We start from the raw sequence: 27,447 nt of genomic DNA, 5'->3' as shown, positions 1-27,447 counted from the left end.
TCTTAGGGTTTTGTGAGGGCTTCACTGCAGAGTCATGACTGACTAAATCACTGGCCATTGCTGATTCAACCTCCAGCACTCATCCCTTTCCTCTTCCCTGGGGGCTGAGGGCTAAGAATTTCCATCCTCTAATCACAAGCTTGGTGTCCCTGACAACCAGCCTCTACCCTAGGATAGGGCCCCAAAGCCTCTGCATTAACCTAACAAGACACCCATTGGACAGTTATGGCTCAGAAGGATTTTCAGGAATTGTGGATGAGGAGCAAAAATACCTAGGAAATGTATTTTGGTCATCTGAATTACCAAATATTTACTTATCATCAATCATATCCCAACAGGTGTCCCCACATACCCATAATGCCTGCAGGGACCTCTCTCTCCCCAAGAGGAGGCATAGAGCTCCCCACTTCCACTAATTTCCTTCCTAGTCATGACATTGATCTGCACCAAGGACGATCCCTTTCAGGAGGATAAAGTCAAGGCTTCCGGCATAATGCCAAGGCCAAGGAAGCCCTCCTCCCAAGGGACATGGGGCAGAGAGATGGGATAAATGGCTTCAGGAGTCTGTTTTCTTGTCAGCCGCTCTCCACTCCCCCAGCCTCAGCTGTCACCTCACCACCCAGCCTGACACACAGGGGCTTGCGAAGAACAAAATCCTGGAGTCAGAGCAGCTGAACAGCTGCCGTGTGTGCTCAGCTTTGCAATGCGAGGGGTTCCACTCCTCTCGGGGTTCAGATTGGAAAAACCCAACAGGGAAGATGAGGTGGTCCAGCGACTCCCCGTTGCCATGTCGAATGGGGCAGTGCAAACTTCCACTGGAGATGCTTCCTGGCTGTCAGAGCACTTGCAAGGCAGCATGATAGGGTGCAGTTAGTCGGGAAATTTCCCAAATCTAGAATTTTAATTTCCTGAGTATGAGCAGACTTTCTACTGCTCTGACTACACTGGAGCACAAAGAATGTCTAAGCAGCAGGTTCCACTTCTGAGTGACAGCATCCACGTTACCCGTTCGCTGCTGCCTCTGGTGACCAAGATGAGAACTAGCTGGATGTTACTAGGAAGTTTTGACTGTCAAAAAAAAGTGAAAATTTTGGAGACACCTTCTCAATCCACTCTCTGCATTCGCAGTGAGACAGAGCAGAGAAATGGGATGAGGGTCATGGCACTGTGAAATATACCCAGCCTAGAAAAAGCCCACTTTATACTTTAACTTCATCTACATGCTGTTCTGCTTCTTCCAGCCCCCCTATCAATTAAGGAACCTTGTAACCAGGACGGAGATAGACCTCCGAAGTGTAAGTGAACCTAGGGGGATAATAAATGCTGAGATCTGGATCAAGACAGTCCCCTGAATAACCCTACTCTGAAGACAAAACTTCAAAGGAATTAGGAATCACCTGTATGCAGCATGCCTTACCCCCACAGCTACCCAAAAGGCCCTTAACTGCGCCTCCTCTCGCAGGTCACCTGCACTCCCATCTGGGTATGTACTGTCTGACAGTAAATGAACCTTCTTGTTGCACAAGCCAACTGGACTTGTCTATTAACCCTTTACCCTAATCAAGACAAAAGCCCTGTGACCTCAACCTCCAGAGGTAAACATCTCTGTCACTTTGCTACTTAATTCAGCTTTCAAGTTTTACAAGCCTTTTCTCTCTCTCCCTGTTTTACTTAAGGCCAGGGGGGAAGGAGATCTTAGAACATAATCTCACTCCATCCAGGGCTCCATGGCTCTCCAAATTCTGGGATTGTAGCGATATAATTCTCACGTCGTGCAGATCAAGTGGACACTGGATGCCAGGTGATGGCATCTGTCATCATTACCACAGCCATAGCCATAAAACTAGGAATAGCCCCATTCCTCTTCTGAGTTCCAGAAGTAGCACAAGGAACCCTGCTGTCATAGGGCGTACTACTATTAACTGGACAAAAAAATCACACCCATCTCAGTTCTATGTCAAATTTCACCCACAGTTAACATAAACTTGATAATACCTAGAGCAACACTCTCATCAATTTTAATTGGAGGTTGAGTAGGTCTAAACCAAACACAATTACAAAAAATTATAGCTTACTCAATTGCTCACATAGGTTGAATAACATATAATCCAACTATTACTATTCTAACTCCAAATAATTTATACTATAATGACCCTATAAATGTTTATAATGCTAGTATATAACTCATCGACAACAACCTTATCTTTGTCTCACCTATCAAATAAGACACTGCTAATTACAACCATTATGCTCACAATCCTAACTATACTTGGAGGCCTTCCACCATTACCCAGATTTTTACCTAACTGATCATTCAAGAACTTAGCAGAAACGACATATTACCAATAATAGCAGTGATAGCTCTACTAAACTTATATTTTTATATGCACTTACTCCACAACACTAACAATATTCCCAATAACAAAAGTGACAATTTGAAATTACAAAACACATACAATTAGCCCCCCTAATTATTCTATCCACAATACTTCCACTAATTCCAACCATATTAATTCTAAACTAGATATTTACATTATGCAGACCAAGACCCTTCAAAGCTCTAAGCAAGTATAAAACACTTAATTTCTGATCCTAAGGACTGTAAGACTCTATGCTACATCATGTGAATGCAAATCAAACACTTTCATTAAGCCAAATCCTCACTAGATTGATGGGATACAAACTCGTGAAACCTTAGTTAACAGCTAAAAACCCTCATCAGCTGGCTTCAATCTACTTCTGCCATAAAAAAAAGGTAGTGGGAGAAGTCTGGGCCAAATTGAAGCTGCTTTGCTGAATTTGTAATTCAGTATGTAAAACACCTCAGGAATTGACAAGAGGACTTTACCTCTATCAGATTTACAGTCTAATACTTACTCAGCCACCTTATCCATGTTCATCAATCAATTATTTTCAACTAATCACAAAGACATCGGCACATTACACCTTCTTACTGGCACTTGAGCTGGAATAGTGGGACCCGCTCTAAGTCTTCTTATGGTTCTGAACTAGGCCAGCCTGGGACCCTCCCTAGGTGGTGATCACATCTATAATACAAGTGTAACAGCACACAACTCTTTAATCATTTTCTTTATCGTGATAGTTATAATTGGGGGCTTTGGAAACTGACCAGTGCCTTTAATAATTAGTGCCCCAGACATAGCATTTCCCCATATAAATAACATAAGCTTTTGACTCCTCCCTCCCTCCTTTCTTCTTCTCCTAGCATCCTCTAGAGTCAAAACAGGAGCTGGAATGGGTTGAACCGTATAAATTACTTAGCAGGTAATTTAGCACATGCAAGGGCCTCAGTGGATTTAACTATTTTTTCTCTTCACTTAACAGGTGTCTTATCAATTCTAGGGGCTATTAACTTCATCACAACTATTATTAACATACAACCTCCCACTGTAAGGCAGTATCTAACTCTATTTGTGTGATCAGTTCTAGTTACAGCTGTACTCCTACTACTGTCTCTACCCTGTTCTAGCTGACAGCATTACTATGCTTTTAACAGACTGCAACCTAAATACATTTTTTGATCCTGCTGGGGAAGGGGATCCAATTTCGCATTAACACTTATTCTGATTTTTGGTCACCCTGAAGTATATATTTTAATCCTTCCTTGCTTTGGAATCATTGCTCATATTGTAACCTATAATTCTGGGAAAAAAGAATCTTTTGGGTATATGGGCATAGTCTGGGCAATAATGTCAATTGGTTTTCTAGGCTTCATTATATGAGCATATATATTTACAGTAGGCATAGACGTTGATACACAAGCCCGTTTTACATCCACCACTATAATTATTTCAATTCCAACAGGTGTGAAAATATTCAGTTGATTAGCAACTCTGCACAGCAGAAATGTAAAATGATCCCCAGCCATATTATGGGCCCTGAGCTTTATTTTCTTGTTTACAGTATGGGGCTTAACTGGTATTGTACTAGTTAATTCATCATTACTTATTATTCTTCATGATACTTACTATGTAATAGAGCCCATTTTATTATGTGCTCTCCATAGGTGCAGTTTTTGCTATTATGGGGGGATTTGTACATTGATTTCCTCCATTTTCAGGATATACCCTCAACCCTACATAAGCAAAGATTCACTTTACAATATTTGTGGGTGTTATTATTTTTTCCCCTCAACATTTTCTTGGACTTTCAGGAATACCACAGTGTTATTCTGATTACCCAGATGCTTATACAACATGAAATACTGTGTCGTCCATACGATCCTTTATTTCACTAAGTGCCATTATAATTTTTATAATCTGAGAAGCTTTTGCTTCTCAATGAGGTACACATAAGTAGAACTAATACTGATCTTGAATAATTACACAGCTGCTTCCCATCTTACCATACAGTTGAGGAGCCTGCCTTTGTAAACTTAAGCAAAGAAGAAAGGAATCAAACCCCCGAAAAAGGTTTCAAGCCAGTATGATAACCTCTTTCTCAATTATTGAAGTATCAGGAAAATTTACGTAACTTTGTCAAAGTTAAATTATAGGTCTAAGTCCTGTATACTTCCAGGGCATGCCCCTTTCAACTCAGCCTAAGGCCTTGGGAGCCACAAGCCTAGAGGGAGAACGAACTCGATGCTACCTGATGTTTACCCCAGGAAACTGACCCTCTGGCTGGGCTTCACGGTGCCCATCAGGGTCTGTAAGTAATGTCAAGGAGAGGGAGGCCAGGCGTTTATATGTGCGCTTCAGGGGTTTATGTGCACTTCAGGCCTCCTCACCTTCTCTGTCCCAAAGCTACCCTCTGTTTTGATGGCACCATGGAACAAAATGTCAATTCCTATACTGTACTTATTTATTAATTTTCTAATAGCATATACCAGATTGAGTTGCATCAGCAAGCAGGAATGACCACTTCACTAAGTAGCCTGCCTAGATGGCTGCAAGACAGAAACTACCCATTCCCCTACACCCACAGATGCATGTATATTAGAGCGGCCCGAGTACCTCCACAGAGTGCCAGAATACATGGTGTGTTTCTCCAACACTGACCCTTGTCAAAGGACCACAATTTTTGCTCTTAAGAAACTTTGCACCAAAATACATACAGTAAAATGCACAAATTAAAAAGTTCAATGAATTCTGACATAGGTACACACATCACCATCGCCTAGATCAAGGTATCAAATATTCTCATTTTCTCAACCCTCACCTACTTCAAAGACATTTTTGCCAAGGAGGCATATAGAAGGCCAACAGATGCTCAATCTCACTCATCATCAGGGAAATGCAAGACTAAATCCTATGAGATGTCATGTCCCAACAGTCAGAATGTCCAAAATACAAGAGACAAAAAAATAACAGGTGTTGGCAAGGATGGGGAGACAACAGAATGCTAGTGGGACAACGGCTCCAAGTTGGTACAGCCACCGTGGAAAGCAGGAGGGAGGTTTCTCAGAGAACAGCTGTGCTCTCTCTGTCATGCTATGGGATGAGGAAGGAAACTGAATGGTGGTTTGCTAAGGATGCCAAAAGGAATTACCTACCTGCATCGTATGACCCTGGTGGTAGGGAACAGCAGATGTTTGCAGAAATGGATCAAGTAGAACTTTCATGAGTTGATTTCAGAGAGATGAAGTTGTTCCCTGTGGAGACCTTATAGAAAAAACAAAAATGTCATTAAGAGGGTGAACCTGACCCACTGGGCTTCCCCACTAAGAAAGGACAGTCCACTAGCAGATGGCTTTTTGGAGGCAGAGAGTGGGTCACAGGGGAATCCCTGATTTGCAGGCAACCTGCCAGGTGGAAGGGGGTGGGGAAGGATGCTCTCACCTATGACTATGCATGCTCCAGGGGCCTCCCTCCCTGCTGAGGCCAATCTCCCCAGCAGCCTGCCCCAGTCTCCCCACCTGACTTCTCCACTAAGCAGTTATGGAAAGCCATCTGCCTTCAAGCTCTCCTAGTGCACAGGCACCCAGACACAGTCCCAGACCGCACAGTGCTCTAACACACACACACACCACCACATGTGCAAGAGGTACCACATGCACACACATGAAGGAGGGCAGCTGACACCACAGCGACGCACTCACCAGTGGGCCAAGCACAGGTGAGCAGGGACCTTGACACACTCCCTGGACTCCCACACTCACCCGTTTGGAAGCACAGGAAGTCCCCCCACCGCCCCCGGAGATGCACCCTTGCAGCAGCCATGCCCACGTGCCCACCAACCAGACATCCGAACTATTACCCGAAGTCAGAGAAGCTGGCGGGCCTGGGGAGCTCCCAGTTGAGATCCAGTCACCTTCCTGGCTGGGTAGGTGCATGCACTGCCCATGGCTTTCCATTGCCCAACCAAAGCTTTCCACTTTCCTCCCAGGGCCCATGCAACACCCCCCGAACTCCTTGATAAAAAAGCCAACATGGGGGCGGCTACTTACTATGCTCTGAGGCTGCTGCAAGGCAGTGGGAACCAGGAACCCGGGTCGCTGGCAAGGGGGTCCCTGTTGGTGGCAGTAAGAGTCTGAGTGCATCTAGCAGCGGAGGGCCGTGAGCATCGTTGGTGAAGGCTGCGACTTCGGCGTCAGCCGGGAGAAGGCATTGGAGGGCGGAGGTGGTGGCAGGCGTCTAGGACAGGTGTCAGCGGGAGGCACCGGCGGGAAGGACAGGAGAGAGGCGGGCGTTTGGACAAGTGGCTGTGCTTTGGTGGAAGAAAGCGGCGTCGGAGGTCGTTGGCTTTGCCTGGTGGTGGGGAGGAACATGCTGGGTGTTGGCTGCGGGCAGACTCCGCCCTTTACGCTGCTGCCCCTCCGCCCCTGGAACCGACTCAGCCAGCCACTACCAACTGTCGCTCACCACCTCCAGTCGCCGCCCCCAAACGACGCCATCGCCAGCCATGCACGCTGCCCTCCCACTGCCAACGCCGCTGATGCCTTGCCCTCGCCTCTGGCTGCACACCTGCCGACGGCAGCTTCGGAGGTCGGCCTCGGGCACAGACACCCGCGCCTCCCGCCGCTGCGGACGCCACGGCCCACCATGGAGTGCAGCCCGTCCACGCTGCCGCCCACTGCAGACCCCGCTCCCCACCGCCCGCCGCTGCCTCTGCCGCCTCTCACGGCGCACCTGCAGACAGCGGGTTGGACTCCGCCGCCAGCCGCAGACCCCGCCGCCGAGGCGCCCGAGCCCACAGCTCCCGCAGCGGACTCCTTCCCCGCCCGATCCCTCTCCGAGCCGACGCCGCCTGCCCCCAGGGTGGCTGCTTACTGTGGGCTGCCGCTGCGAGGACAGGCCTGCGCGTGGAGGACGCAGGGTCCCTGGCGAGGTGGGCGCCTGCAGCTGGCTGGAGGAGGCCGCTGTTGGAGAGCTCCGGCTTGTGGCGCAGGGCTTTGGCGGGCAACGACGACATCAGCGGGAGGAGGCCTTGGAGGCGGCGGGGCAGCAGCCGGCGGGGACGGTGTGAGCGAGAGGCAAGCGGTGGGGGAGGTGTGAAAGCGCAGTGGGAGGATGGCAGGCACCAGAAGTGGGCGGTGCTGGCCGATGGGATGAGCATGCGCAGTCGGCACCGGAAGTGGGCGAAACTGGCTGGCGGGACGAGCATGCGCTGTGAGCTTGGGGAGGGGGCGGCGCTGGCCGGTTGGACGAGCGTGCGCAGTGACGGTTGCGGGCGGACCCCGCACCCCTACGGCGCTGCCCCCAATCCCCTAAGACAGAGCGTGTGCGCATCAATACCACATTCCCCTTTCTGTGCAGCATCCATATAAAATAAAAGACGGTACTCACAGAACCCGAGAATGGACTAACAGTTACCAAAGGGAAAGGGACTGGGGAGGATGGGTGGGAAGCTAGGGATAAGAGGAAAAGTGGGGGGGGCATTACTATTAGCAGACATAATGTTGGGGGGGCGCTGAAAGGGCCGTGCAACACAGAGAAGACAAGAAGTGATTTTAGAGCATCTTACTAGGCTGATGGAACAGTGACCAATGGGGTATGTGGGGGGGACCTGGTGAAGGGGGGAGTCTAGTAAACATAATGTTCCTCATGTAACTAGATTAATGATACCTAAATAAATAAATATAAGTAAGTAAGTAAAGACTAGTAAGACACACGCGCGGGCTGCCCTAAGCAGGAGGCACCTGTAAACACAGCACCCGGCCTTCCAAACCCTGATCCCACGACCCCTCTCCCCCTCCTCCTCCACCCATCCGGACGGTTCTCCCAAGGTGGGCTGAGGTCTTGTCTGTTTGCTAAAGACGAAGATAAGAATCTTACTTCTTAACGTCCTGGGTGTTAAAATGCAATCTTATCTTTAAGATGGGATCCTTCCTGCCTTTCATGGCTGGGCTCACTTGCCATACTAATTGCCCAGGTTGTACATTACCTGATTAGGGGCTGGGGGAGGAAAAGCAGCATCTGGGCAAAGTTAAACATAAACGGGCCTTTTAGCAGACTAAAGTAAATTTCACAATAGCCTCATTTGATTGACACAATGAAGACAATGGGCTGTGCTGAGGTATTTTCTTATCTGGGGGATGTTTAAACACTCCAGGCCAGGTTACTCCTGGCTTTTTAGTTTTAACTAATCTTCACTGAAGAATGCTTAGACTCCCACTTGGATATTCTACTTTAGAGAATTAATGTGACTCTGACTTTGCTTAATTGTTTAATACGGAGTTCTGGCGGGGGTCTTTTTCCGGAGGCCCCCACCCTACTCTGACTACCCACGGTCCCTGTCTCAGAATCTCTGTGGCTAGTCATAAATTACTCAGCTGCAGATTACAAACCGAAAAGACAGAAAGGTGAATTTCTGAATACAAGAAAATGCACTGTCAGTCCCCAAATCAAAGTAAAGAAACTTCATTCATAAATTAAAAATACGAGAAGTATCTCATGAAAAAAATCTTGATTTCAAAGGCGCTGCCTCCAGGCGGCCTCTCCCCGTCCGCCCCGCCGCGGCTCGAGGCCCCCGCCGAGAAAATCCACACACGGCAAAACGTCCACCGGCCTCCCCGTCTGCGCGACCCGGCCCGTCCCCTCCGCCTGCGGCCCCGGCCAGAGCGGCGGGAGCAAGTCGGCGGGGCGGCCCCGGGCCGGGCGGACGCGCGCCGATGGGCGGAGAGCATCCGCCCTCACCACCCGGGCCGGACGGAGAAGCAGCGGCTCAGGCGCACCCCACCCCACCCCACCCCTGCGAACTTCACCGGCCGCTTGGACGCCCGCCCCGGGCGCACCCGCTCCGCTCCCTCCCTTCCCGGGAGGCCCCGCCGGCGGAGCGCGCAGACTCACGACCCCCGGCCAGGCCCCGCGAGCCCACAACCCGCGTCGGCCGCTGCCCGGCCCCGCCGACGACGTGCTGCCCGCCGAGCCACTCGCACGGCCGCCCCCTCATCCGGCTGCCCCGCGCCCTCAGGCGGGGGCAGGGATCCCGGCGCCCGGTTCGGGTCCCGCCGCGCCCCGCGGCCACGTACCTTCCAGCCCGCAGAGCCGTCGCTGTCGCCTTCACCCCTGAAGCGGGACCCGCTCTGGACCCTCCACCGCAGATCCGCGGGAGCGGGAGCCGCTGCTCGGCCGAGGTCTCTATAGTCCGGCGGGGCCAGCGGCTCCAAGTCCGGGCCGATCGCCGCCCTCCGCCCTCCGCGGGAGAGCCGAGAAGGGGCGAGTGCGGCGCCGACAGCCCAGCGGGCGCCAAGAGGCCATCAGAGGCCGGGGGGCGAGGTCGGTGCCGCCCCCACGTGCGCGCCGGAGGACAGCGCAGCCAAGCAAGCGCGGGCCCAGAACTTCACGGTCCATCGACATCTGGTCTCCGCGGGGTACCCTGAGCAAATGGGGCTGCGGGCCAGACGCGCCGGACAGGGCCGCGGACCGAAGCACGGAGGGAGCCGCGAGTGTCGTCTCTCCACCAAGCGCTCGCGATGCTACCGACTTGAATCCGGCGGGCGGCGACGCCTGCAGCTAATACGCAGCCGCCGAGCTCACGTGGTCTCCGCGCGCGCCCAATGGCTGGGTGCGCGGCGCCTCCCAGGGGCACGTCGGTTGGAGCACAGCCCCCACCCGGCCTCCCAGCCCAGAGGAGCCCAGAGCAGGGTAAGGCGCCTGGGCAACTCAGCAGCCAGCCACAAATGAGGGAAAAGCCCTGGTTTTTAAACTACATTGAAGAAAAGCACATTAAAACACCACTGTGCTTTACACAAATCTCCCAATATATCTACTTTTGCTTCAGGGCCTGAGTCTGACTCTTTTGATGGTGCGAGGCTGTTGCAAAATCCACAAAAATTCCACAAACGTACTGGAAGGGGAACTTTTTATATGTACAGATAAAAGACTTTTTGGGCAACTGAAACATTTTTCAACAATCAAATCAAGAGTAAAACAATTAGAAGCATGGATGATAAACTCAGCAAGGCCTTTGCACACAGCTAGACAGCCACCAGCACATAACAGGCCTGCTTCGCCAATTTCATCCAAAACTGAGGCAGCAAAACCAAATTTACTGTGTGAGTCAATCTCATGATTAAGAGTTTTAAAAATATTTAAGAATTCCCACCCCAGTCTCCCCATCCAGCCACTACAAAAAATGTACCTTCTAGTAAGGGAATCGGGACATGAATATGCAAAATAGCTGAAAAACAGAAGCAGATGTGAGTTCGTACTAAATCTGTCATTTCTGTCACAGAGAAAACAGGAGAGCAGGCGTGGGTTCATCCAAAGACTTTGTAGTGGGCAGGGGGTGGGCTGGGTGGGGGAGAAGCCATGGGACTGGCTCACTAGGCTCCTGCTACGTGAACAGCCCCACCCAGCACCCTTGGTGGCCAGGACACCCTGGGCTCCTCTTCCCTCTGCAGATGTCCATTGCTCCCCGTATGGATTTACCCCATCTTTGTTTGTGTATTTATTCCAATTGCATCTTAATCTGCCTTCTCATTCTTCAGATATGTGTTTGGACTCTTCAGAAGAGCATGAGCAGTTCAATCAAATCCATGGGGCAAGCAGCCAGAGGCACAGCCCGATCTGGGCTGTAAGACTGAGCTCAAGCCCAGCTGTCCCTGTTACTTGCTCTGTGGCTGTGAGCAAGAGGCTCACCTGTGCCTGCACATTCTCACCTGTCAGGACATCTACACAGGACCAAGATGAGGGCCAAGGCAGGCTGTGCTCACAGTGAGTCCTGCAAAGTGTGCGGCACCATGTGAACACTAAGAGAACTGCTGACCACAGTTCCTGCTTTAGAAGTGAGGAAACTGGTCCATGTGCAAAGTCACAGGATTAGGACTAGAACAGAGGTGCCGGTGGAGCAGGACCCACATGCACCAGCTGTCAGCACTCAGGCTCACCTTCTGGAGGTGTACATACCCCTAAATACCATGCACCTCGCACCCTGGGAAGCTATTGACCCCTGGCTTCCTAGGCCCTGAGGGAGGATAGGGGGCAGCTTTAACAAAACAGGCCGACCACCACAGAGGGCGCAGGGTGTGGGCCGCACAGGGTGCAGGCGAGGAGCACTCCAGCACCCACTAGGCCACGGCCGTGAACAGCACTAGCAGCTGACACGCCATGCTCGGTGTGCGCCTGACCCTGCACGCCCCATGGTCCCGGCCCTGAAGACCCTCCCCCTGTCTGCAGATGAGGGACCAGAGCCCGGAGAGGCTGGCCAGTGCTGGCGCCAGCACCCTGCAGCAGCACCCCACTGCCTCCCATGGCAGGCGGCACCCGTGCTGGCTCTGCACTCACACTCGGCGGCGAGCGCACAGCCCTGGCCCTCTTAAAACAACACCTTATGCTGTGCAGGGAGGTGGGATTCTCATCTTGTTAATTCACGCTCTTCAAGGACACAAGGCCCAGCAAATGGCAGGACATGAACAAGAAGAAAAGGTCATTCAGAGCTTGGCTAGGAACCTAGGAACTTGGAATCCAATCCTGTACGCTTCTCAGCAACTTCACGGCAGGGCTGGGAATGCTGCCCGAAACCTCCCTGCGCACACAGCCACGACTGAGGGGCATGGGGCAGCACTTGCTGGACGTCACCACCAGGAAAGGGAATCTTTTAGCTACAAGTCTGGACACTTTTCTACACATCCACACTCACCAGCTGTTTCCGACCTCTGCTGCAGGCACCAATAATCCCTCTACCTGACCTTCACTTGGATTATCACATCACATTAACTACTAATCACACTGACTGTACTGGTGACTAATTATCCTACTAATAATTTAAAACAGTATGTTACCCAATATTTTCAATATTGTCGTACTTGACCTTCTGTGCTATTATGTTAGTGATAATTTTTTCTAAGAATGTCATAGTTTTCACTTTAACTGATTTTAAAATATTTACTCCTAATTCCTACAAGTAATTTTAACATAACCAGATGCCAGTCATTTCTGAGCAAAACACATTCCTAATTTCATTTTTAAAAAATCCCTGGGAGAGAAGGCTCACTCAGAAATGCTCCTGACAACAGGCGAGAGGGGCCGCGTTTCTGGTCCTTGGCCATGGCCGCACCACAAGGCTCCCTCTGCTGGCACTTCTGAGCCACATTCCCTCGTGGACAAGGAAGGAACCTCAAGGACAGTGGCATCAGAGAACAAGAGCATGTGGGGCAGACGGCACCGGCTGACAACACAAGGACACACCGCTGCGGCAGTGCTCACAGCCGCCCTGGCCACAGGCACCGCAGGAAGGCTGGCTGCACTTCGTCTCTGAGTGACCCTAACACACGCGTCATCAGTGTCTGCTGAGTGTCAAGCACGGCATCATCACAGGGGCATGAAATGCTTACACATCTGCCACTGACTAGAGTGATCCCACCCATGACACACGTATGCGGGGTCTTGGTACCATCTGGGTGCATGGACACACACCATATTGATTTGCATACCAGATTCCCTTGTAACTGCCATCAGACCTTGCTTCTGAAACAGCTTGAATGACAACTCTCCAATCCTCTCATTTTCTGCATTAATGGCTTTTTGAATTTCTTGTATCTCCTTTTTTTCTGGCTGGAGGAAGTTCTTCTATTTTTTCTTTTGGTTCTGGCTCATTAGCACTATCGTCATCCTCTCCATCACAAACCTCAAAGTCATCTTCATAGTCCTACAAAAAATAATAACACTTTGGAAATGTTAGGGCAAAGTGACTTCAAAGAACACTCATACAAATCATAATTTAAAATAGACTTTTAATTTAAAAGTCCTCACTGTGGCTAAGAAAGCTTTTTATTGTTTACTGATTTCAATGGCACTGAATTATAAATCTGTGTACCATTTTTTTCTCTAAAAAGGAAACACACTATGTAGAAACATATACACTAAGAGCTCTTAGTAATAATATGGAATTTTGTGCTGAGAGTGTGTCTGTGCATACAAATATATAAAGTATGTATGTACTCTACATGCACACACATAATTACATATTCTGCATGCACATGCATGCACAAAACATATACCCTATAAACATATATACACACATGCACATACTCTATATACATCCTCTATAAACACATACACACAACTATATATATGCTCTATATACATACACACACATGAATACACACTATACATACACTGCATACACACATGAATATACACTATATATGCTCTATATACATATAAACATGCACACGCTATATGCACATCCTCTGTATACATATATACACTATACTCTAAAAACACACAATGCATATACACATATATACACATGCACACACATAATACTCATACTCTACATATAAACACACATGATATATACTGTATGCACACATACACATGTATATATTCATATGTATATTTGAATGCAGTATACTTGAAAATGGGTTAAATTGTAAAATTATTTAATTACATCATATTGGTAAGAGTTGACAGAGGTATGACAAATGTTTTAGATGCAAAAGGCCTGTATCAAACAGATATGGAGTATGAAGAGTAACAATAAAGAGAAAAAAGCTACTAAGTTACTCTACTCGAGTTGATTTTTAAGAACAGATTATTTTTAAGCCAATAAAAATTTTAACTTTTATACATACTTCAAAATCATCTTCAAAACTAGCTGTATATCCATCAGCTACAGCATTTTCTAAATTAATGTTGTCCTTTTCAATTTCCTAGAGATAAAAATCAAACATACAACAAAAAATTCAATTATAAATTTGAATCTTGAAAATGGGTTGGAAAAGTATGTTTTCTGAGATTACTTTGATGTTGCTAATTTTAAAATGTTAAGTATTTATAAAACTAACATAACCTGACTTCAAATTATTTAAGAAACACCTTGCTAACTTATAAATATGATCAAAAAGAGAAAACAGTTAATAAACACATCCTTTTTGAAAAACCTCTATAATTCTGATAACTGAAGAAAAAATTTATATATGTAAATAAATAAAATAAAAATAAATGGCCAATAAATTATTTCTATGAACAAATTCCAAACTTCCAGCACACCTCTCTGGCTTCCCTTCTTGTCCGTGAACAAATCCCCACATCCACACTGTCAAGAACAGGCACACAGACATGTGTGCGAAAGCAGACGCCAGCGCAGGGCTGTCTGAACTGCCCCAGTGACAGAAAAGCTCATGTGTGAAGTCCTCACGTTCCCGTCCTTGTCACTTAGAGCAAGAAGGGCTGCTCAGATCTGGGCCTGCCCCTGGGCATCAGGGTGTACCTGGCTCATCGCTGATCCACTCCCAGCCACATTTTACCAAATTATTTACTTAATTTCCTATTGTAAAAATGTCAGCTTCCTTTTTAGTGTTAAGTTCAAAATTTTATATAGATTTCTGAATATGTTGCAAGTGCGTTTGTAATATAATCACACCCTTAGACTGCCTGTTCCCTAGAAGGTCAGTAATCATCTCATATTGATTTCACGTACAGCTGACCCTTGATCAGCGCAGGAGTTATGGGCACCGACCCCACCACCCCAGTTAAAAATCCACATATAAGTGGACCCATGCACTTCGAACTGTGCTGCTCAAAGGTCAACAGTACAGACTTGAATCATATTTTTACCAAGGTCACTACTTTTAGGTGACAAGTCTGATCATTTGGCTGCATGAAGATGACCTCTGGGTCTCAGGGAGACCACAAAGGCAGTGACCATCAGAAAACGGTACTTTGGGCTCCCCTGTCCTGTGCTCCTCTCCCAAGGGCCTGTGTCCTGTCCGTGTGGCCCTGGTGCCTCTCATCACCCAAGTGGAAGCCCTCCTTACGGCGTTTCTCTCTGCTCTGCTTCTTCCTTGTCAGGGAATGAACTGCTTTTTTCTTTTGGATGCTTTTCTCTTCTTTCCCTTGTGCTGCCTTTTTCTTGATGCTTCCTTTCTCGATCTGGCTCTTTCTGCTTCCTATGGCTTCTCTCACCTTCTTCCTTATAAAGCCAGAACTTGAGAGGGTTGTCTTTACTGTCACTGTACTGCAGCTGTGGACACGACACAGGGACAAGCACGTGAGCACACAGGCAGGCACGCAGCGCTTCACGCGTGTTGCGGTGATGGTGGGGACCAGCACTGCCCCTCCTTCCTCCATCCTGCTGCAGCTCCTTCCCAAAAGCTTCCTCTGCTGACGCACAGGAGAAGCCCACTGCCCCCACTGCAGATGCTGCACCCACCCTGCCCCACCACACAGCAGTGACTCTGCCAGGCACCCTCACCAAAATGGGGGACAGCGTCCAGATTCCTCACATGGCACATGGGACTCTGCATGGTTCACCCTGCCCCATGGCCTGGTCCCCAACTCCTGGACTCCACAGCCTGCACACCCTTCCTGGGGAGTCCAGGGACCTCTCCAGAGGACATGCTTCATGAGCAGCATGTCCCTCCAGCCTCTCTACTGGGAAGCTCCATGTCTGCTTCCCACCCACAGGGAGATTCTCAAACCAGGCTCCATCATTTAGTCGTGTCTGAACCCCAGAACCAGTATGAGTGCTGGGTATTAACTGGAGAGGTCCATTGCAGGGCCACGCTCACCTGTGCAACACCTGGCTCAGACCCAGTCCTGCCCAGCAGAACCCCAAACCGCACTGTGCTGCCTGCCACTCAGGACTCCTCCACTCACACCCAGGCAGCCACTCCCACTCCAGCCGGAGGTGCCCGCTAGGCTCAGTGCACCCTGGTCCCCGTTCCCACCACCCGACTCCTGCCCGCTCTGCTCAGTTGCCAGGGTGATCTTCCTACAGAAAACACAGTGCCAAGCCCCTGACAAAACTCCTCAGCTGTTAAGTGAGATTACCAACACAAGCCCGCACCAAAATAAATTCTGTGGAGGTTAAAGATTTAAGTGGTAAAAAAGTTATGTACTCAGAACAAAACACAGGTGACTGTTTACTTAACACTGGTGTGGGGAAAGGGCTGTGTATACATTATATCAGAAATAATGAAAGACAGACTTGGCTACTTCATAATTTGAAACATACTTACAAAAACAAAGATTCCACAAATAAAATTCAAAATGGAGAATGGCAGTAGGATGTGCAGCAGGGAGCCTACCTTTAAAGCACCCTTAAAACCAGCAAGATGGGGTCCTGGGGCAGGAAGAAAATGTGCACCAGTGGTAACAGCAGGGCAGGAACCTTTACCAAATGCTCAGAAAGTCCTTTTCTTCTGAATCAAGTGAGCAGAGATTAGAATTTATAATGCCCAACTGCTGGTTAGGACCTGGGGAATCACACTCTAATGATACAAATAATTACAGCTTTCATGGAAAGCAAGTGGGGTAAGTTTACAATCACCTTAAGCTGGCAAGTTCATTTCCAGAAATTAATCATAAGGGAATAATTATGATAAGTACAAAAACTTTATCCCATGGATGTCTTTATAATAAAAAAATTCAGAAGCAACCTAAGCATCCAAAAGAAGCAGATGTGTCAAGAAAACTATGACACATCCATATCATTGAATATTATAATTATGCGGCCACAATAATAATATTATAGAGAAATATGATGACTTGGAAGAATGCTCAAAATATACTCAGTTTAAAGTTTATAAAACAGCAAAAATCTAATTTAAGAAAAATGCTGTATGTGTACATAGACATACATACTTAGAAATATATATGTATATATATGAACCTGCTAGGATATATACCTACACATTATCAGTAATTGTCTCTGGGCTGGGATTCATTTTTTTTCTTATTATTATTTCCTAAGTTTTCCAAAATGACAAAGTATTGCTCTTGGAATCACAGAAAAACACTTGACTAAAGAGAAATACCTGAGTTCCATGTGGCCAAGAGCTTTTCAGGCCTGGAATTCTGTTTCACAAAGCCTGCCAGCCCTCCACAGAGAATGCACCCCCCTCCACCCAGCAGCCCCGAGAGCCCGTTGCCCAGCCCGCGGCCCACCCCCCTCTCCCGGGGTCTCTGCTCTCTCCCTCTGTCTCCTCTTTTGGAGTCTTCTTCTACCATCTCCTTCTCTTCAGTTTGTACTTTACTAACTACAGAAATAAAGCATATTTTTAACATTCACAAATGAGCACATCAAAAAGATCTTCTAACCTCCTGCTGGGCTTTACTGTATGTACCACATTACTCCACAGTATATATTAACACATATGAAAAGATATTCTTCAGTTAAAACACATTCTCCAATCCCAAGAATGGGAAGTTCTACAATCTGACCCTAAAATGGAGTGAAGAGGGACATCAATGGCAACTGCCACTGAGGCAACCCAGAAAATGTCAGACTGACCCCTGGACATTGAAGAGATGCACCAGACAGAACAAAAGGCCATCGGAGCTCACAGAGCTGGCAGAGGCACTGGGAAGCAGGGCCCCATCTCTGAGAAGAGCCTGCCCAGCTGGGGAGACATTTCTGCCAAGGGCCCAGCTTCAAAGAAGTAAACGTTGCCTCAGGGATGAACTTCAGAACCACACCAGGTGCCCCATCCCTTGCCCCTGGAGCCCACCACTGAGGGCATGGCAGGAGGGGGGCCCAGGGCCCCACCCACAGTCTGCCCTTTCTCCCTGCCAGGAGGGACCCAGGAGAGCCATACACAACCACTGCTGACACCCACAGTACCACCCGATGGTGGAAACTTGGCCTGTACTTTTAAATATGCAAAAAAAGTCATTAGGCTTAAACTAAGAGCATCAATATTTTTAAAGATGAGGACAAAATTAAACATTCAGAGATCACTGAAACAAAGTTCATTCATTCAAAAAGCATTGACTGGGCATTGGCCACTCTTCTAATAGCCAGAAGTACCATGGATCAAAAAATGGGGTGGAGAGACAGAATAGGGTTGGGGTGATTCCCAGGTTTTCCCATCTGAGGAAGGGAAGGACACAGGTGCCGTCCACTGAGACAGGGAAGGCTGTGAGAAGTTGGTGTCTCGGAGCTCCCAGAAGTTCAGCTTGAAGGGCATTAACTTCACAACATTATCAGAGAGCAAGTACAGGAGGACATACAAGCCCAGACAGGGATGAGGCCCAGCTGGGAATCAAACTTGGAAATCAGGAACAGATAATGGTATTTAAAACCATGAGACTGGACACATTCACCAAGGCAGAGAGCAGCTACAGAGGTGGTGCGGAACAGGGGCCCGTTTTACAGAAGGGGAGATGCAGAGGGGATGAGGGAGACACAAGAGCAGCCAGGAAGGAGGAAGGGATGTCGGGGTCTAAGTGCACGATCTTCCCGGTGCGTCCCTCTCGATACTGCGTGGGAGAAACAAGATCGGGAGGCGACCGGAAAAGAATGTTCTGAGGACAAACAAGATTTCATTGGAAATAAATACAAAGAACATCAAAATAATGACCCTAAAAAGAGGCAATGGAGAGTAAGGTAGCTGCTGTTAGACTTAACCAGTGGCAGGTAACCTGTTAACCAGCAGTTAAAATACACCCCACCCAACAGAACACGAGGTGACGCTCCCAGCCTCCCCAGGGGCTGTCTGCAGAGGTGTGCGATGCCCCTGCAGCAGAGGGAGTGGTGGGCTCCAGGGAATGGTCCCACCCACATCCAGGCCCTCCTGGCTCCCCATGACTCCAAGAGCTGCCACAATTTCTTCTCATATACTCCTTTTCTTTTGAAGTTGGCTAGTTCACATTTTTTATAAGAAGCATATACTATTTGTATAATTATAAAATAGTGAAGATATTTCCATTATGGGGGGAGAAAAGATATGCACCTTTACCTTAGAGTTCCTAGGAATTTAGATAAATAATAATTACAGTGCTGAAATAAAAATGGAACTTCTGATGAATTCTTTTTATCAAAGAGCATTATTTTTATTTACACTGTGGGTTGACATTTATTGATAGTAAAACTGAAATGTTGCAATAGCAAAACTCTAGTAAATAAGGAGAAACTGTTACTGCTTTCATTGAATGAAGTGAGTTTCTAAAATAGCAAAAAGAAAACAACAGTGAAACTCAGATGGGCCACAGCTTCAAACTCAGAACTCCGACATTTATGAAAACCACCAGAGAAAACAAAACAAACGAGTGAACATTAGAAAAGAGGAAGTGCCCCCAAACTGTGAGCCCTTTACTTCACGGGAAAATGCAGAGGACGAGACACACCAGCTGCGCACCACCTGCCAGCACCTAGGACCCCCAGGACACTCCCGTGACCCCCAAGGACACGCCCACGTCCCACCCCAGGCCCTGCTGCACACACACCTGACCGCACCCTGTGCTCCGCTCTCTCCAGGAGCTGCGGGCCCCGCAGGCTGTGGGGGGAAGCCATCTGCCGGAGCTCCGCTCTCTGGGCCCGGGGCTCCTTGCCTCTGTCCCTGTCTTTTCCTCGGCTCCGGGGCTTTTCTGCGTCCTGCTCCCAGGACTTCTCTCTCAGCTTCTCTCTGCCCCACTCGCAGGTGTGCTTTCTCCTCTCCCGTTGCTTGTCCCTGTGCCGCTCGCCACGAGCCTGCTCCCTGGCACCATGGCCTTCCTGTCCAGCCGTCCTCTCCTGGGGCTTGTGCTCTCTGCACCCGGGGGAGTCCGCTCCTGACTCCTTGGACGGCTTCATTCCCTGTGCTTCTCCTCCGTGGGACCACCTGATGGTGTGTTCTGAGCAGGAAACAGGCCCTAAGAGTCACACCCAGGGACAGACCCCCAGCCGTGTGCCAGCCCAGCAAGGCGGGCCTGGACCAAGCCTTTCAGAACCGACAGAAAGGGGGTCAGACGTAGCATTTCTATGGCTGGCCATGGTACCCACTTAGCAGACCCTCACGCCTATTGGCAAATCAAATCTAAAATTCCACACTGGTTAAAAAATGAAAGGAAGGGTACACTGGGCTGGGCTTCAAATCTGAGACATGAACCACCTGGGTCCCATTCAAGGAGCAAAGATCCTCTTTATAAAACTCTCAGGAAGCCTCCATTCCAGTACAAGCCCCCTCCACACATGCGCACACACATACACGACCACACAGACAAATGTACTCACACACATACACACAGAGACCACACATACGTGCACATGTATACCCAGAGACCTCACACACATGCAAACGTATACACAGAGACCACACACAAATGTACACACCACACATATAAACATACACACAAATGCACATACACACATGGAAACCACACAAATGCACATACCACACCTGTATACATACACAGAGACTATACACACCACACACATGCATGCACACATACACAGACCAGATAAATGCACACACTACACATGTACACACATGTGCAAGCACATACCACACATGCATGCCCATCTGCACACACACAGAGGCAGGCACACACTCTCTCTTACACACACAAACACACACACATGGCCCAAATTCTGAACCATAACAGAAACCCGACCATGAAGGTGGGAGGCAGGCCGGGCTGGGAAACCTGGTCCCACCACTTCCAGGGCTTTGTCACTGCCATGTGCCACATGCAGGTGCAGCTGTGCAGCGCAACATGGGCACCACCACCCGAGAAGCCAGCTCGGCCCCAGAGGCCCCAGCTCAGTTCTGTGAGCACATTACCCAAAGGTGTCTTCTCAGGTCGTCTGCTTTCCAAGTGTCATCTTTGATTTTCCTCTAAAAAGAAAAACAGAAAGAACTTCTGTTTTTACATTTGCTATTTTTAATTTATTTAAGCAACACAGAAAAAAGTTCATCAACTTAGAAATTTTATGGCTTTAAATAACTAACTTTGTATGCTCTAGTGAGCTGCTTTTTCTTTAGGCCATTTAAGTCAACGGCAATTAGTCCTTGATATGCAAGAAGTTACTGTCTGCCTACTGGAATGAAAGGCAAGAGGAATACAGATTCTCAGAAATCATTCACCAGTCTAAAATCACCAACAAACAATTGTAAGGTGCTCCTTTGGCTGCTTCACAATATAAAGTCCCTGCTGCTTTAAGGCTTGGGCACAGACTGCACTCACCCCTCACCTTCCCCACAACACCCGGGACCCTCCCTGGGCCAGGCCTGAGCCCGACACAGCGGGATGCTGAGGGAGTCACTCAGCAAGCCGGCCAAGGGCTTCCCGCCAGAGAGCAAGACAAATTCATCCTGTTTCATTTTCCCTTTGAGAGGCACTGCCTTAAGGGGTACAACTAAGGGAAAATTTGGTTGGTTCCAAATTTAAAGCAAATGCACAAATGAAAAATAAAAACTTATTCATGAGGAAGCCACCAAACATCTTCCTTGTGATGTGAAAATTAAGCACACAGGAAGAGCTCGTCAGCTCCTCAGCACATTAATTAGGAAAGAGTGAAAAATCAGTTATAAGAATCTAGCCAAAGTGTACAATATTCACAAAATTTACTGTGATCTACCATCACTAGAAAACATAATTCATTTTTGATAAGTTGGTCTCTATAACAAAATGAGTCCACAGTAAGGGAGAGTGTAAGATGATCAGCTGCAATAAGTGTAACTATAACTTATACCTTCTGAAATGTAAACTATTTTCTCTCTCAAGCTAGGAGCTCTGTATAGAGGTTATGATGTTCTCCAAACAAACAGTCCAAACTCCACACAGTTTGAACTCCAAACACATGGTCCAAAGACAGTGTGTGCTGCTGGAAGGGTTGATGACAGGGCAGAAACCCCTCTGTGCGGGTGGAACAGCCCCAGCTCAGGCTGGGTGTCTCAGGCAGCCCCCCTGGTCCCACTTCTTTCCAGATAGCAGTTTCCCCAAAGCACACAGATCTGCAGAAGGAATACCACATCCCAGCCAAACAGCTCGACCACCTGGGCCTGCCTCCAAGCCCCTCAGCGCATGGCACTGACTCCCACAAGGTCTTGGGATGTCCTGGACTGGCAGTGCAGTGCCCCTCCCACCGTCAGCACCCAGCACCAGCTCAGCTCAGCAAAGGAGAAAGCAGAATATCCACTAACTGGCTGGCTGCACGTTAAGGAGTGCTTAGAGGAAGTGAGCGGCCTTGCTTACTACCCCTTGTGGGAAACAGTCATGGCTCCTTGAGCATGGATGCTAGCACCCTTCCCCACAGGGGTGGTCTGCCTCCCAAGCCTGGCTGCATGGGTCAGACACACCTATCACCAAGTCCAACTCTACCACAGTTCTTAACCCTGCACGTCCTGTGCAATCGCACAGCCGCACACCCAGCCAGGCTCTCACACAGCGGCAGACACAGTGCCTGTCTACAGCACCCCTGGCCGGGCCCAGTCCAGGGGGTCTAGTTTGAAGCACCAGGGGTGATGACCCTGCCTGAGAACAGCAAGAATTCCCAGAACTGCAGGTCGGAATGAGCAGGGCCCTGGAGACACAGAAGGGAGGTGACTGTCTAACGGGCACATTTGCAAAATGACACACAAAGGGTGAGGCTGGTTCACACAGTTCAAGGATGGAGATATAACTTACCTTTGAATACCTTGTTTTTTAATTATCCCAGATACTAGAAATGTTTTTAATTATCAAATTCAATTGTTTAGGAACAAATTATGAAAATGGCCTATTCAATTTCATGGCTGCTTTTCCTTTTCCTTATCTGCTGTATAAATGCTGGCTCCATGGCACTGAAGTGGCCTGGGAAGAAAACAATAATCAAGGAAACTGAGATTACTGACTGAGCCCCTGTTATTCCCTACAACCCCCACATGCACGCTTTGCCATCAGCTCATGCCTGGCTGACAGCACGTAGGACGTTCACATTGCAAATGACAAACGCCTGGTCTTAGAGTCTATGCATCTGCAGACAAGAGCCCTGCTGTGGGGGTGCTGCACCAGCTCTGACAGCACTGAGTCAGAGGCCCATCCTGCCTGAGGACTGCATTTCCAAGGTCCCAGAGATACCATCCTGGGTCGTAAAAACACCAAAACGTCTGAGAGGCACAGAGGAAGGATGCACAATTGTAAATGTGATAAGAAAGGGGGACAGGCCTGTCCAGGTGTTGGCCAAACTGTCCTTCTTTTGAAATCCAGTCGGTCCCTTCCTGCAGTAGAACCACGTGAGAGGGTAAGGCCCAGCCTTCAGAGAGCACAGTGCAGTCACAACACAACAGCCAGCCTCTCCACGGATAGGGGCAGGAGCCCTCACTGGCCTGAAGAGTTCACATCAGCAGACGGTGAACGACATAACACAGCAGTTTGAATTTCACATTAGCATTTCAAAGGCAGGGAAGAGATTTATTGTAAGGATAACCAAAATACAAAGTACATGTATCTACATATGTAGTTACTTATCTACATACATATAGATTTATGTAGACACATATCTACTTCCAATCCTAAACCTAATCCTAACCATACACTAATCCTAAAACCCTAACCCAAATCCTAATCCTAAATCATAACCCTAACCCTAAAACCCTAATACTAAACTTAATCCTAAACCCAAATCCTAACAACACTAATCCTAAACCATAAATCCTAAATCTTAATCCTAAACGCTAACCCTAACACTAATACTATCCCTACCCTAGCCCTAGCCCTACCCCTCACCCTCATCCTCAACCTAACTCTAACCCTAACCCTAACTATAACCATACCCTAATCTGCCCATACACTTTAACAGACAACTAAACCTAAACCTAGCCCTGGCCACTTGACCTGAACCCTTACTGTCACAATCGATGTCACACATGCCACACCTCAACACTGAAGTGCAATCTTGCCCTTGCCCTCACATCAGAACTGGATCCTAACTACCACCGTAACCCTGTCCTCCACATACACCTTAATGAATACCTAACCCTAACCCTAGTCATGGCCCCTGGACCTGACCCCTCACTGTCACCATCGATGACACACCGGCCTCACTGCAAACCTGAACCTCAATATCTCCCATACCTTCACAACAGAGCCAGACCCTAATGCTAACCATAACCCTAACCTCCCCGTATACCTTACCAAACACCTAATGATGACCGTACCCCTGGCCCCTGGACCTACTAACCCCTCACCATTACCATCGACATCACCCCTGCCTCACAGCAAACCTGAACGTCTATCTTGCATATGCCCTCACATGGGAGCCGGACCCTAATTCTAACCAGAACCCTATCTTCCCCATACACCTTACTGAACACCCAACACTAACCCTACTCCTTGTACCTGGACCTGTCCCCTCACCATCACCATCAATGTCACCCATGATTCACCTTAAACGTGAAGCACAATATCATCCTCGCTCTCACATAACAGCCGGACCCTGTCTCTAACCGTAATCCTATGCTCCATGAACACATTAACAAACACCTGACCATAACCCTAGCCCTGGCCCCTGGCTGACCCCTCACTGTCACCGTCGACATCCCCCATGCCTCACAGCCAACCTGAAGCTCAATCTTGCCCTCACTTTCACATCAGGGCCAGACCCCAACTCTAACTGTAACCTTATCTTCCTGGTACCCCATAAAGAACAACTACCCCTAACCCTAGCCCTGTCCCCTGGACCTGAGCCCTCACCATCATCATCGACATCCCCCACGCCTTACCATCAACTTGAACTTCAGTCTCACCCTTGCCCTCGTATCAGAGCAGGACTCTAACTCTAACCATAACCCTATCCTCCCCATACACATTATGGAACACCTAACGGTAACCCTAAACCTGGACCCTCCTGACTGTCACCATCGATGTCAATAATGCTTCACCATAACCCTGAAAATCAGTTCTGAACTCACACTCACATCAGTTCCAGACCCGAACTCTGACCATAAACCTATCATAACCATACTCCTTCTATAACACCTAAAACTACGCCCAGCCCTGGCCGCTGGCCTGAACACACACCATCACCATGGATGTCCAGCACATGTCACTGTAAATTGAACCTTGATATCATGCTCCCCCTCACATCACAGCCGGACCCTAACTCTTACCATAACCCTATCCTCCCTGTACACCTTACCAAACACCTAACCCTATCCCCACCCCTGGACCCTGAACCTGACCCTTCACCATCACCATCGACATAGCCCACGCCTCAACATCAAACCGAACCTCAATCTCATCCTAGCCCTCACATCAGACCTGGACCCCAACTCAAACAGTAACCCTATCTTCCCCGTACACCGTACAGAACACCTAACCCTAACCCTAGTCCTGGCCCCTGGACCTGAGCCCTCACTAGCACCATCAACGTCTTCCAGACCTCACCATTGACGCGAACCTCAATCACTCTTTCGCACTCAAAGCAGAGCCAGACCCTAACTCTCACAGTAACCCTATCTTCTTGGTACACATTATCTAACACCTAACCATAACCCTAGCCCTGGCCCCTAGACCTGACCCCTAACTGTCACCATCGATGTCACCCACACCACAATGTCAACATGAAAGTCAGTCTCACCCTCTGCCTCATATCAGAGCCAGACTGTAACACTAACCATAACCCTATCCTCCCGATACACATTACTGAACACCTAACCCTAACCCTAGCCCTGGCCCCCATACCTGACCCCTCACCATCACCGCTGATGTCCCCCATGCTTCACCATAACCCTGAAAATGAATCTCGCCCATGCCCTCACATCAGAGCCAGACCCTAACTCTAATTGTAACACTGTCCTCCCATACACCTTACAGAACACCTAACCCTAACGTTTGCCCTTGCCCCTGGCCTGACCGCTCACCATCACCATGACATCTGCCAAGCCTCACTGTAAACCTGATCGTCAATCTCACCCTTGCCCTCACATCAGAGCCAGACCCCAACTCTAAACATAACCCTATACTTCCCATACACCTTACTGAACACCAAACCATACCCCTAGCCCTGGCCCCTGGACGTGACCCCTCACCATCACCATTGGTGTCACCCATGCTTCACTATAACCGAGAACATCAATCTCGCCTTCACCCTCACATCAGAGCTGAACCCTAAGTCTAACCATAACCCTATATTCCCCATACATCTTACGGAACACCTAATCCTAACGCTAGCCCTGGTCCCTGTACCTGAACCCTCCTCGTCAGCATCGACATCACCCACGCCTCACCATAACCTTAAGCTCAATCTGGCCCTTGCCCTCACTTCAGAGACGTATCCTATCTCTAAACATAACCCTATCCTACCCATACACCTTAATGAACACCTATCCCTAACACTACACCTGGTCCCTGCACCTGACCCTTCACCGTCACCATCGAAGTAATCCACACATCACCTTAACCCTGAAGGTCAATCTCTCCATCACAATCACATCACCGCCAGACACTAACGCAAAATGTAACCCTAACTTCCTTGTACACTTTACCGAATAACTAACCCTGACCCTGTGCCTGGCCCACGGACCTGAATCCCCACTGTCACCATTGACGACACACACACATCACCATAAACCTGAACCTCAATCTCACACTGCCCTCAAATCAGCCCTACTCTAACTCTAACCAGAACCCTATCCTCCCGGTACACCTTACCGAACACCTAACTTACCTAGACCTTGTCCCTGAACCTGACCCCTAACCCTCACCATCAAAATCACCCACGCCTCAGAAGCTCAAACTCAACCTCACCCTCACATCAAAGATGGACCCTACCTCTAACCATAACCCTATCCTTCCCAGACACCTTACCGAACTCCTAACCCTAACCTAGCCCTGACCCCAGGTCCTGACTTTTCACCATCACCACTGACATCACCCATGCCTCACTGTAACCCTGAAGTTCTATCTTGCTGTCACCCTCACATCAGAGCCGGGCCCTAATTGTACCATAACCCTACCATCCCTGTATACCTTACCAAACACCTAACCCTAACCCTAGCCCTAGCCCTGGCCCTGACCCCTTACTGTCAGCATTGACATCACCCATGCCTCACCGTAAACCTGAAGCGCAATCTCAACATCACCCTCACATCAGAGCCGGACCCTAACTCTTACCATAAACTTATACTTCCAGTACTCCTTACTAAACTCCTAACCCAAACCCTAGCCCTGGGCCCTGGCATGACCACTCACCATCACCATCCATGACACCCTCACCTCATAGTAACCCTGAACCTCCTTCTCGCCCTCTCCCTCACATAAGAGCCAGACCCTAACTCTTACTGTAACCCTATCCAACCCGTACACCTTACCGAACATCTTACCCTAACCATAGCCCTGGACCCTGGACCTGACC

This window comes from Manis javanica, chromosome 1 (genome assembly GCF_040802235.1).
Source record: "Manis javanica isolate MJ-LG chromosome 1, MJ_LKY, whole genome shotgun sequence".
NCBI classification, from domain to species: domain Eukaryota; kingdom Metazoa; phylum Chordata; class Mammalia; order Pholidota; family Manidae; genus Manis; species Manis javanica.
Note: the sequence above shows the minus strand (reverse complement) of the source record.